The sequence below is a fragment of the Podarcis raffonei genome, chromosome 3 (genome assembly GCF_027172205.1).
Source record: "Podarcis raffonei isolate rPodRaf1 chromosome 3, rPodRaf1.pri, whole genome shotgun sequence".
NCBI lineage: Eukaryota > Metazoa > Chordata > Lepidosauria > Squamata > Lacertidae > Podarcis > Podarcis raffonei.
The window spans coordinates 28,100,774-28,113,795 of record NC_070604.1 but is presented as its reverse complement, the minus strand read 5'-3'; positions in this window follow the sequence as shown (position 1 = coordinate 28,113,795).

The window sequence follows — 13,022 nt, the reverse complement described above, 5'->3', positions numbered from 1 at the left end:
CTGCTCTATGATTAATTGCTCCTTTAAAATATATATAAAGTTCAAAACGTTACCCAGGAAGCTGTGTGAGGGAGAATTCCAGTGGCACACTAATAGCTTTGCTCTGGGGGCTGCTCCTTTCTCAGATCCAGGATTGTACCGCTTGATTGGTACATTCTGGAGAAGCACTGAATAACACTGCAAAGAAAAACACACTACTTCACTACCATCTCTCTCTCTCTCTCTCTCTCTCTCTCTCTCTCTCTCTCTCTCTCTCTCACACACACACACACACAGAGAGAGAGAGAGAGAGAGAGAGAGAGAGAGAGAGAGAGAGAGCGCTAAAAATCAACTGAGCTGACAGCTGATAGCCAACAACATCTGGAGAACCACAAGTTCCCCATCCCTGCCCTACTCACATGGTAAGAAATGCGTCATTTTAGCTTGATCAGTAGCTCCTGCCTCTTAAAGTGCAAACATCCTTAGGCCATGCTGGTTGACACCAGGAGCAACATCAGCCCAGATTCTCCGCCGCCATTTGTCTCCAGTTGTTTTTGGACTACAACTCCCATCATCTCTTACTAGCAACACCTGTGGTCAGGGATGATGGGGATCATAGTCCAAGAAACAGCTGGAGACCCAAGTTTGGGAAACACTGGGTTAATGTGAAAAACAAAAGTGTGATCAATCGGATAAAATGCTAAAGCAGAAGTACTGTAAGATCCACTGTCGAAGCATAATTTAGAGAGGTGACTTGTCCCAAAGCAGAACTGAATCCACAGATTTAGCAGGGACCCATAAGGCCAGTTATGAGACACCAGTGCTCAGTTGGCCTGTACGTACAGCTCAGATTCCAGCTCAGATACAGCAGGGGGATACTGTAGATAGTTATGCAAAATAAGGGATCGAAAGTGACGTTCAGTGATTGGATAGTTTTAGAAAATTGTTACAGTTACGTTGTACTGGAGCTCTATATAAGCAGGCTGACTGAACCCTTCAGTTCTGTTCTCTTCTGGCCTGTGAATAAACAGGAGCTGTTTGAAGAATCGCTGTGTCGTCTGATATGTTCACCCACAACTTAACACTTTGGGGCAACTATTTGCCACACGTCTGGATTTTCCTGGCTCAACAACTTCCCCTCCAAAACACTTCTTGTGTCCGGATTTTTAGTACTTGAAATATCATACTGTTGGAACTGGACCAGCACTAGACTAGATGGGCATTTGGTCAGATCCAGGAAAGCAGTTGTGACATCATTGTTAGAAGTCCCACACACACACAGATGCACGTCACAGAAGAAGTCACACTCCTATCTGGCCTCCTGGAGAACAGGAGTTTGCTTTGCCGTGGAAGAAAAAGTGCCATGTTTGTCAAAAGAGAAAGATAAACATTACAGGACGTTCATGGAAATAATGGAAAATAACCGTAGATCATCAGCAGGCAAGATACAATTCACGGCTTATGTTCCCTTCTCTTGGCCGTTTCAAAGGAGAGCGTTTACAGGCTTTTGTTTCTTCACACCCTTCAGGGTTATTCTACATATGGGCTTGACGTAGAATAGTGCATTGGAGCGGAGCTAAAGGTTGGGACATGTTGCAAGGAAAGTGACAGCTGTTCTGTCAGCAAGGGAAAGGCCTGTGTGTGTGTGTGTGTGTGTGTGTTTGCTGCATGTAGGCAGTGCTGTAATCCTGGTCTTTATCTCATCTCTCCCTAGTGTTTATACTTTACTGTTAACCAAACCAGATACGTACTTGACTTTTCAGCAGCAGGGAACATCTAGTTTATGCTAAACTATGTTTTTATTATCATTTCCTTTATCCTTCTGCCTCCTCCCATGGCTCGCTCTGCTTACTTGGCACCTTGTGATTTACATCTGGAATCCATGCCTGCCATGTTCCAGCTTCACAAAGTACTTTCATTTCATTCAGGGGGACGGCGGCCTTTCAGAGATCACTGGGCCGCAACTCCCATCCTCCTTGGCCATTGGCCATGCTGGCTGGGGCTGGTGGAAGTTGGAGTCTAATAATATCTGGCGATCCACAAGTTATGCATCCTTGAAATAATTCTTTTGTCAATACACCTTGTCACGTTGAGGCTGTAGCCCTAAAAGCACCAGCCAGGGAGTAAATCCTACCCTAGGATGGGTGGGGTATAAATAATAAAATTATTATTTTTCAAGTAAAAATACAAAAGATTGCACTAAAAGGATTTAGTCAGTCACCTCCACACCATAACTTTAAGGCACATTGAAAGCACATGACATCTCCCAAAGAATTCTGGGAACTGTAGTTCCCCCCTCACAGAGCTATGATTCACAGCATCCTTAACAAACTAGTTCCCAGGATCTTGTTAATTATGCTGTTTTAAATGTGCGTTTTGTATTTGATTTCACTTAGCAATGTTTTCTTTTGAAATGTTTTAAGATTTTTTTTTGTCAACTTTATGTTAAATATGTATTCTGTAGTTGACCTGTTTTGTAATGTTTTATTTTGAAATCTTTAAGATAATATTTTAGTTTTCTGTTAATTATGTGGCTTTGACTGTATACTCTATATTTGACTTTCTGCAAATTGTTTTATTGATGCTTTATTGATTTACTATGCTGTAAACCACTTTGAGATTTTTCTTAAAAATATAAAGCGGTATAGAAAATAAATAAATAAATGATTTCTATAGCACTTTTTTCTTTTTTCTTTACTGATTGATTGATTGATTTTCACATATTACATTACAGTACAGGTGTACCAAAGCCAACACTATTTCCTCCCCATCCCCCCCATACATTTACATTTATATTTCCTCATTCCATCATATTATTCTTTTTTCCTTCCTCCCACTTCCCTCCGCCCCACTCGATTTCCTCCACATTATACAATTTACAATAATCTTTGCATTCTACAGTCTTCTCAAATCATCTATATGTTCCTATTATCTTTTCTTACTAATTTTTCTTCCATCCAGTACTTCACATTTTAATCTAGGCATATTAGCGTGTGTTTTTTTGGAGCAATATTTTGCCATATATTCATCAAAACATTTCCACTCCTTTTTTAATTTTTGATTCGACAGCGCTTTTTTCCCACTGCAGCTCACCAAAACTCACCTATCTTCCATAGAGTTTCATTAGATTCATTCCCAGGTACGTAAGTATAGAACTGCAATTGAAAGGGGCATTTCCCCCATGACATTTTAAAGCAGCCTACTGTATGCCTGAGACACGGGTGGCGCTGTGGGTTAAACCACAGAGCCTAGGACTAGGCCGATCAGAAGGTCGGCGGTTTGAATCCCCGTGACGGGGTGAGCTCCTGTTGTTCGGTCCCTGCTCCTGCCAACCTAGCAGTTCGAAAGCATGTCAAAGTGCAAGTAGATTAATATTCTGGCGGGAAGGTAAATGGCGTTTCCATGCGCTGCTCTGGTTTGCCAGAAGCGGCTTAGTCATACTGGCCACATGACCCGGAAGCTGTATGTTGGCTCCCTTGGCCAATAAAGCGAGATGAGTGCTGCAACCCCAGAGTCAGCCATGACTGGACCTAATGGTCAGGGGTCCCTTTACCTTTACCTTTTCCTTTACCTTTATTGTATGCCAACTAGGCACCCCCAAAACGTTTGGACTACATTACCCATCAGCTCCAGCTGCCACGGTGGCCACCAGGTTGATGAAGGATGGCTTCATAGGGTTGCCATATTTTGAAGAGCAAAAAGAGGACACATTGGCTGGTGCCTGCGGCAAGGGGGGGAGGGGTTGCAGTGTTGCATGTGTGCTGGGGCATGCCACAGGTGGCCCGCACACTGAAGTGACATGGGAGGGTGCCTGGGAGGGACATGACAAAATTCGGTACCAAAGGAAAAAACCCGGACATTTTGGCAAATTCAAAAAATCCGCCTGGACAGATATTTTACCCCTGAAAAAAAGGACGTGTCCTGGAAAAAGAGGTTGTATGGCAACCCTAGCTTACAGTGAGAGTCTCTCACATTTCGTGGTGGCAAACGTTTTTGCCGCCACACTGTGAGGTGAGGTGGCCAGCTTATGTTCCTTGGCATGGGAACACACATATAACACGCTTTCATGAAACACATCCTTGTTTCTCTCTCGCATTACATTTCAAACACATGTACATAAAACCTTTAATGTCTCTATAATAAAAACACAACATGGCAAGTGACCAGGATTTAGTCTACCGGTTGTCATTATGAAAACATATACCAGTGAGAGGAAAAACTATAGCCATTGCTCGCAGTAATCTTTGCAAGGAAGTGGTAATTAAGGCTGCATCACTTTACTGCAAAGCTTAGGGGTTTTTTAAGGGGGTATGGGGAGAGAGAGGAATGACCCTTTCTTGAGAGAGAGAGAAGAAGGAGGAGGAGGAGGAGGAGGAGGAGGAACGTCGTACTGGCAGCATTCCTGGAATTCTTTAAATCTCATTTTTTACTGAGTACTTTGTCTTGGATGGGTTTCATAACATGCTAGAATTGGGGAGAGGAAATGTTTTAGCTTTGTGGCCACTGCAGCTCCTTCCTCCCGGTTACTGAAGCATGAAACATTCTCCTCCATTCATAAAAAAGGGAAACAAAAAAAGCCAGTACTGTGCCCTAGCCAGAGTGAGCATGAACAAGCTAGCAAGTTTCATGTTGTGGCTCGTAAGTGAATAAAGCTTGCTCAGATCTTTCCTCACCCCCACTTTCTGAGTCACCATCAGATGTGGACTGCTGCTGCTGCTTTGCTCATAATACAGACCACACCACAGTTAGTCATGTCAGTGCTGCTAATTCATTATCTTTGAGGAAGAACAGGAACATTGATCAATTTAGGAGGCTCTCTGAAATCTTTATATCACACTGCATGCCGTAAGCAGGAACAGATGAAGGACTTAAAAAAGAGAGGGAGGGAGGGGAGACACCAATCCCTATAAAGTTTCTGTACTTTCTGAATGACCTTTCTGCCTCTGACATCTAAGCTTGCACTTTCAAGTGCAAATTCCCACAAGCTGACCGGCACAGGAACCCACAGTCCCGTTGGAGACGAAATGTGCTGGCAAATTTAAATCCACGTCGCCTGCAAATCAGCTAGTGGGTCACTGAATAAGAATTAAATGCTTTTCTATAAACGTTGAGCATAGCATTCCGATAGGCAAGGTATTTTAAGAGGAAGGGCCTTTGAACTGTTGCCAACCTGTTCAGGCTATATGTCGCTGCTTTTAACAAGGGCCGTTTTAAAATCAGTTGTACCTTCTAGCAAGTGTGAGTATTGCATTTGAATTAAATGCAAAAATATTTGAACTGTTGGCTGTGAAAACCATCTGAGAAGCAGTGCACACATTATAATCCTTAATATAGTGGGTAATGGTATGGAAGCCTCCAACACCTGTAGTGGCTACTGCTGTGACAGCCACTACAGGCACATGCTACTCTTTTTTCCCTTGCTTTTCTATGTAGGAGGAGCAAGGGAGTCACTGCCTAGCTTTTTGCCCCCTTTGTTCTCTTTGGCATTATCTGGTTTTCCTGTCCCTCTTCCCCTCTTAACTGCAGATGGCACTGCAAATGTAGCTCATTGGTTAGATTTGGCTTGGGAGCTTCAGCTGGATCCATATGCTGGTATCAAGCAAGTCTTTTGTTTTATGAAATAAAATGCAAACATTGCATTAATCAGGATTGGAGAGAAGAAACCTTGCACCTGTTTTTGCAGGAGTCCTGTCATGTTTCACAAACATTGTTGCTACCACTATTACTGCTATAAGTAACACGCCTCCCTGTCTGTGCTTTAAGATCAGTGAAAGGGCCTCTTCTTCATGTCCCACTGTTAGATAGGGCTTCTTCGGTGATGCTGCAGAAGGAAGCCTTCTCTGGCACCCAGTTGGCTAGGATGCTGAAACCTAGAGCCTCCAGGCTAGCATGCACAGAGCCAGCTGCACAGGCCAACTTTGTAGTCTCAATGCATGGGTGAGATGAAGATGATGTTAAGAAAATCCTAGAGGATGAGGTTGGATTTGTTAGGCACAGGGGAGCTTTTGGGACAAGCTGGGCCTGTACCCTTGCACTTTCTCTTATTTATGAGGAGTGGGTAGCCATCTGTCTCCACCTCACAGATTTATACAACAGTGGGGTAACTGTCAGGCTTCAGGGAATTGGCTTCCTCCCTGCTTTTGGCAGTAGATAAGCAGAACAAAGGAAAAGGAGTCTTCTTACAGGTTGGAAAACTTAATGATCACAGTGAGAGAGCAAATAACCCATTTCCAAGGAATGAAGGTGCTCCCAGTTAAGGGTTCCACCCACTTCCTCCCTAGTCACCCACATCACTACCGCATCTTGTAACCTGAACTCGTAACCACTGTGCTTTCTGTGCTGCTACCTTATCTGCTCTTCTTGACCTTGGGCTCAGCAGATGAATGTTTTCCAGATACAATGAATCTGTTAACTCTCTCTCCCTCTCCCTCTCCCCCCCCTCTCTCTGTGTGTGTTCTTCTTCTCCATCCAGTATTTCCCAGCTTCTGCCTTCTGAACTATGCCCCTCTGCCAACCACTGTTCTAAATCTATACTATCCTTCTGCTCCTGGAAGGATTCAGGATCCTGAGCAGGAGCAGGGGGAGGGGGAGGATCCCACCATTCCTCCTCAGTGCAGGCCTTCTCAGGACAGTCCATTGCCGGATTTACATATGAGCTAAACAAGCTATAACTTAGGGCACCACTCTCTTGGGGGGCCCCAAAAAATTTAAAGGAAAAAAAACACCTGGATGTACATTTCCAAAATATAAGATAAAAAACAATTAAAATAAAACCTACATACAGTTAGAGCTTAATAATTATTTCACTATTAATATACTTCTTAATTGTATTTCAGTTCAACAATTACTTTGATAAAATACATATTTTCTTATGTGCATATGGCTTTAGATACCTATTAGGTCCATAAATTACCATACAGCATATATTCAACACAAAAAAGCAACAATTTGTTGTTGACAAAGAACAGCTGGACATATAAAGGGCCCCATTACCTTCAGTAGCTTAGGGCCTCATCAAACCTAAATCCGGCCCTGGCATAGTCCCTGACAGTACCGCAATGAACCAGGCAAGCAGTTGAGGGGGCGGCAGAGGGCTGTGGTGGCAAGCCCAGGGGATGGGACAGGGAAGGTGCCCGTTCCATTGAGCCTGCCGAGCCATGTGGACCTTCACAAATGTCCCAATCTGCCATATTGCTGATGCTGGGTCTGCTAGTGACAGTCAGTCCCAGATGGGCCATATGAATGTGCCCTTGAATCATTGAAATGGATCGTCCTGTTTTTCTATGAAATGGTGAACTCTAGCATCCAAAGATAACCCGGCTAGTGTTACACAATTGCTTCTCCACAGATGAAAGAAAGGTGAGTCAAAAGCCTCTCCGATTGCCAAGAGTTGTTGACTCTCTTTCAGCAAACCTCTGAGTCACCCCCTTGACCATTACGACAAGGTATTTTTTTTGGGGGGGAGGGTTTCCTAGATGTGGAAAATGCACATCCCAGCAGGGCTAAATGTGGCTTTGGCACTCAGGTGGATGTGGTACCTCGGGTTACAAATGCTTCAGGTTACAGATGCTTCAGGTTACAGACTCCACTAACCCAGAAACAGTACCTCAGGTTAGAACTTTGCTTCAGGATGAGAACAGAAATCGTGTGGTGGCAGCAGGAGGCCCTATTAGCTAAAGTGGTACCTCAAGTTAAGAACAGTTTCAGGTTAAGAACAGACCTCCAGAATGAATTAAGTACTTAACCTGAGGTACCACTGTATAGGAAGTACAGGTAATTCCTGCTTCCTGTTCCCACGTGCTTCCATCTCATTTGGAATAGAACTTCAAATATTGCCTTCTGACTGGGAAGCTTGTGCAGAAACAAGAAGCTTATGCCACTTGCTACTCTTCCTCTTCTCCCAACACAATTTTTCACATCATAACCCAAAGCCAGTGGCAGTCATCTCAGTTATAATATTATATATTATATTTAATCAAAGTCTCTTTGTTAGTAGCAGCAGAACAACAATATAACTGAGATTGTAGGGAGGAAGTGAAAAAATGTAGGGTACTGTTTCTCTCACAATAACAGTTGCTTTAAAACTCACTAATAACCCTTATAAGTATTTGATTGTAGGTTGTCCTCGTGAATCCACCATGTGTAGGGCTGACATTTTACGTTTACGCACTGTTCGTAATTGGCTGCCATGTTCTTACTTTTGATCTCCCACAGAAATAACACTGCCGAAAGGCAATTTTGAAGAGAGGGTCAAAAAGCCATTTGTGCTTATTTTCTGACCTTATTCCGTGAAATAAGCAGGCGTTGTTACTTTTGAATTTGTTCAGATTCAAACAGTGGTGGCAAAAAAAAAAAGAGATGTCAGAAATAGTTGAGGCACAGTTGTATTATCTCATCCCCCAGATTTTTAAGGAGGACTAAATATTATTGGTGTGGCGGCTTAACAGCTATCTCCTCAGCTTGGTTTTCTTTTTCTTGCTCAAATTTCAGTAACACACTGTTGACCTTGCTGTGTTTATGGGTGCCTTTGTCTGACCTCCTGATAACTCATGGCCTGGGAAAGATGCTTTTGTTTTAGCAAAGTCTGCAGATGACCAGCTCTGAGTCAAGCAAGCAATTCCCTCGTGTGGCTTCGAAATTCATCCCCACATGATTTAAGGAGTCCTAAGAAAGCAACTGACTGGCAACTCATTCTACTGGCAGACCACTTTGAAGTTGGCACACTGAGTCCCTCATCCCCCTCTCTCTTCTGAAAGGCATTTTGGCAAAAAAAGAAAAGAGAGAGAAAAATGCCCCCTCACACCTCTCTCTCTCTCTCTCTCTCTCTCTCTCTCTCTCTCTCTCTCTCTCTCTCACACACACACACACGCCTCCCTTCTCACTTAGGAAGAAGGAAGGAAAGATAAACAGCAGACATGTCGAAGTTGTTGCCTAGTAACAGTCTGACTAGCCTTCCGAATTGCATGGAAGTAGTGAAAGCTCATCAGCTGATGTTTCTCCAACTCCAGCATTGTAGCATATAGGCATTAGAACTCAAGTAATTGGTTTATGCTAAGGGTAAATCATTTTGCTCGTATTATATCCTGGCCCTGGGTGCGGGATCAAGTGCTACCATCAGGCAGTTGGTCCCATGCGCAGCAGAATGCCCAAGAGATCCTGCCACCGTTGGCCAATTTGGTGGCAGACAGACGATCTGGCCTGCCATTTGCTGGTTCACGAAAGCGGCTCAGGGCCCACTCACAAAGCTGCCCACCCTAGAAGGCAAATAGACTTCCCCTGATTTGTTGTTGTTGTTCAAATTCTCAGGAAACTGCTGTTGACTAAACAATTTGGTGTTAACCAGGAGCCAGGGAAACTATTACCCCAGTGAGGAGAAGCCTGGACCCACTTTGGATTCTAAAATCTTGTATTACCAGGGCTGTTGCTCTGTTGCTGGGCCCCCTCAATATTCAGAGGATGTTGCGTGTACAACATCAGGATGTCCTCTGGAGAAGCTGGTGCCACAAAATATTTCCTGTGAAAGATAGATAGACACAGATACAGATACAGATATAGATACAGATATAAATAGATACGGGGGGGGGGTACCTCGGGTTACAAACACTTTGGGTTACAGGCTCCACTAACCCGGAAGTAGTACCTCGGGTTAAGAACTTTACCTCAGGATGAGAACAGAAATCATGCGGTGGTGGCACAGTGGCAGCGGGAGGCCCCATTAGCTAAAGTGGTACCTCAGGTTAAGAACGGTTTCAGGTTAAGAATGGACCTCCGGAATGAATTAAGTTCATAACCAAAGGTACCACTGTATATATTCTCAACAACTTTGTCTGGATTTTCATTTTCGAGAATATGGCAACCCTAGTCAAAAGTGTTTACAAAAAATATTCATATACAGTTCATGTTTACATCTGGAGTCACAGGCACATCCTAGTGTCAGATATTGAGGCAGAGATCTGAAGAAATTAGGACAAAATCTTCAGTGAGTTCTGTCTTCTTCTTGGAAAGAGCAGCACAATTTGGGGGTGGGGGTGGGGAGGTAAAACAACAATAAGTGGTTTAACTGCAAACATCCCAGTATATGTTGACCTTTACCAGTAAATTGTGTAAATCTACCTGTAAATACCATTGCAAAATTTGTGATCGGCTTACTCTATTTTGCCCTTCTGTGTTTGCAATAAGACTGGTGTGTGGTTCAATATGACCAAACTGCTGCTATCCGTAAACGTCAATATACCTACCCGCACATTTCCCATTCCACCTTACTAAATGCTGACATTTATCAAGTACATCATGAAAAGTTGGAAGAATTGAGGAATCTGGATCTTAGTCAAGAACACTTGGCAATTCTCAGGATTTAACTGGTAGATAAACAAGATATTCAGACAACCCCCATTAGCCTCGCAATAGCAGTAAATGTCAATGTTTTCCAGGTGAGAAAATCTCCTGTGATTTTACATAGGAATATAACAAGGATGGCAAGTGCTGTTTTTCTAGAAAAAGAGGTTCCGGAGCTCACCATGAACACCTCCCTCTTTCTCTTAGAATGACAATGGCACCCACCTGAGAGGTTCCGGAACCATGTGAGAAGTGCCGGAACTGAGTTCCTATGAGTTCCCTGTGGGGGAAAAAGCCCTGGGGGATAGGATGAGGATGGTCAGCTCTTTATATTAATTTGATGTACAGATTTCCCTTTATTTTTTCCTGTAAGTCCGTTACAGTTTGCTCAGGAACGTAAGAGGGCAGAAAGGGAGAGAACGAAAAGTGCAGAGGGAAACTGAATGGCAAAAAGAAGTGTGAAGGTTTCAAATACACTATTAATAACAAAACAAAAACCCAAAAGGAACAATGGCATGTTAAAAATGTGCAAAAGAACCACATGTCACAGATCATCCCAAAAGAGGTACAATACTTATAACTGAACTGAGCCTTCTTCTTCTTATCTGGCATGTATGTTAAGGTTTCCTCCTGAGACTTACAGTCTTGTGCTTAGAGGAAGGGAATTTAATTTGTATTAGACACCAACCTTCTGCATTGTCCCAGAATGTGACCCTCTGGGTTCTGAGGCAGGGAAAATGGAAAGAAAATGTCATTTGGCTTTAGTCTTGTAAGTTTCAATAATGAAACCTGGGCAGCACAACCACCCTGCAGCCACTGCTTGCTGCTGACCAAATGAGAGACAGTCATTAAAATGACAAGTTCAGCCAAGAGACAGAGATCATCCTAAAAAAAATCAAAGCAAGCCTTGCCAGCTTCCTCTCCTCTCCCCAACCATAATCATACTAAATATAAATGAGGTTATCAGAACTTACAGCAATTAAAAAACATGAACTTTTATTCTTAGGAACATCCTAATTTATTGAGAAACGGAGAAGAAGAAGAAGAAGAAGAAGAAGAAGAAGAAGAAGAAGAAGAGGAGGAGGAGGAGGAGGAGGAGGAGGAGGAGTTGGAGTTGGAGGAGTTTGGATTTGATATCCCGCCTTTCACTCCCTTTAAGGAGTCTCAAAGTGGCTAACATTCTCCTTTCCCTTCCTCCCCCACAACAAACACTCTGTGGGGTGAGTGGGGCTGAGAGACTTCAAAGAAGTGTGACTAGCCCAAGGTCACCCAGCAGCTGCATGTGGAGGAGCGGGGACGCGAACCCAGTTCTCCAGATTACAAGACTACCGCTCTTAACCACTACACCACACTGGCTCCCATTTGAAACAATGTTTTGGGATTCAACTGTACTAGATTCTGTACAACTTTATGCAGTTGCGGGTATCTGATCACCTAATGCTGGGGGAGCCACTGTGGTGCCCCCCAGATGTCATTAAAAGGTAAAGGGACCCCTGACCATTAGGTCCAGTCGTGACCGACTCTGGGGTTGCGGCGCTCATCTTGCTTTACTGGCCGAGGGAGCCTCCATACAGCTTCCGGGTCATGTGGCCAGCATGACTAAGCCGCATCTGGCGAACCAGAGCAGCGCACGGAAACGCTGTTTACCTTCCCGCTGCAGCGGTATCTGTTTATCTACTTGCATTTTTAAGTGCTTTCGAACTGCTAGGTTGGCAAGAGCAGGGACCGAGCAATGGGAGCTCACCCAGTCTCAGGGATTCGAACTGCCGACCTTCTGATCAGCAAGTCCTAGGCTCTGTGGTTTAACCCACAGCATTACAATTTAAAGGTTCCCAGAATGGGCCTGCCTGAAATTTGACAGCCTTAGTCCACTCTGGGGGGTCTCCTTTGCCTGCAAATTTTATTCACTTATGTAAAAAGGGTGGGAAATGGTAGCCATTTTTAGATTCCAGATTATAGTTAACAGATGTGAGTTTTGGATTGAACAGTTTGGATTCAAAACCCAAATAACAAATTGAATCAAAGTTACACAGACCAGATCTGAAACATATCGGGCTGCTTCCAAGCACAACAGCAACAAGGTGAATCTTCTGCTTACTGCACATGTATATATCACATGCCATCTTGCCAATATTTGAAAACGATTGCCCGGCAAACATACATTTGGAGAGAAACATTTAATTTGTTCCCGTATAGGTTCCTGTATCTTATTCTGACTATGTGAAGCACCCCTTAAACACCAGAGAAGAGTCATCCAAATTTGTCTGCCCTTATTGCAAGCCAAGAATTTGTCATACTCAGTACCCCTTCCACCGTGTTGCTCCTGACCTCATACTATGTCTCTAAAATCCAGCACAAAGTTGGGGAACCTCCTGGTCCTCTTTCTAACTCCAAGTTTGGAGTTGGGAACGAGGGGAGAAAACAAGCTCCTACCCCAATAGCTCAGAGCAGGAAGGAGAGTGGATTTTGCTATCTATGCACCCAAGGTGCCCTCAAGCACCTTGCTTCCTGACTTCAGCTTGGGTGCTCCCAGTAAACTTTAGGTGAAGGGCAAAGTCTACCCAGATCCTGTCTCCAGCTTTGAGATGGAAAGGGGAGGTTCGCCTCCGCCTGTAGCTCCTGGCTATGGCTCATATCACTCACCAGAGACCGGCTCCTCTCTTACCATGGTGAGGATGAGGGATGAATAACTCTGATTATTCAAGTGG